We start from the raw sequence: 933 nt of genomic DNA, 5'->3' as shown, positions 1-933 counted from the left end.
CTAACCCTAACCCTAACGGTGCCCTAACCCTAAGCCTAATGCTGCACTAACCGTAACCCTAACCTTAGTCATGCCCTAATCATAATCCTAACCCTAACAGCACCCTAACCCTAAACCTAATCCTAACCCTAATGGCGTCCTAACCCTAACCCTAATCCCTAACCCTAGCCCTAACCCCAAACCATAATCCTAATCCTAACCCCAATCCTAACCCCTAACCCTTACCCTAACCCCTAGCCCTAACCCTAATGGTGCTAACCCTAACCCTAAATCTAATGGCCATAACCCTAACCCTAACGACCCTAACCCTAAACCCTAACACTAACCCTAATACTAACCCTAACTCTAACCCTAAACCTAACCCTAATGACACTAACCCTAACCCTATTGACCCTAACCCCTAACCCTAACCCTAACGGCCCTAACCCTAACGGCCCTAACCCCTAACCCTAACCCAACCCTAACCCTAGAGAGCAGGAAAACTTGGAGGTCAAAAGGGGTGTAAGACCAAAATATGTGGGAGGCCGCAGGAATGTAGACCTTAGAATAAAGGGGAGTGGGAACAGTTTGGGGGTGGACTGTTTCAGCGGGACTGTTTGGGGGCCTAACTATTTCAGGGGAGATCGTTTCAGGGGGAAGTTGTATGGGAGGGTCTATTTCAGCAGAACTATTTGGGGACTCTTTCAGGGGAGTATTTTGGAGGCAGTATTTCGGTGGGAGAATTTCAGAGGGATATTTTAGGGACGACTATTTCATGGGGGAGTATTTTAAGGGTGGAGCATTACAGGGGGGGTTATTTCCAGGGGGACTCTTTCAAGGGATCTATTGCTGAGGGAGTGTTTCACTGGAGAGCATTTGAGGGGAGACTATTCTAGGAGAGAGGACTTGGGGAGGAACGTTTCTGGGGGGAACATTTTGGGGGGGGAGTACTGT

The sequence above is a fragment of the Athene cunicularia genome, assembly GCF_003259725.1.
Source record: "Athene cunicularia isolate RWA chromosome 22 unlocalized genomic scaffold, athCun1 chr22_part1, whole genome shotgun sequence".
In the NCBI taxonomy this organism is placed as follows: Eukaryota; Metazoa; Chordata; class Aves; order Strigiformes; family Strigidae; genus Athene; species Athene cunicularia.
The sequence above is the reverse complement of the archived record's forward strand: the minus strand, read 5'-3'. Positions refer to the sequence as shown.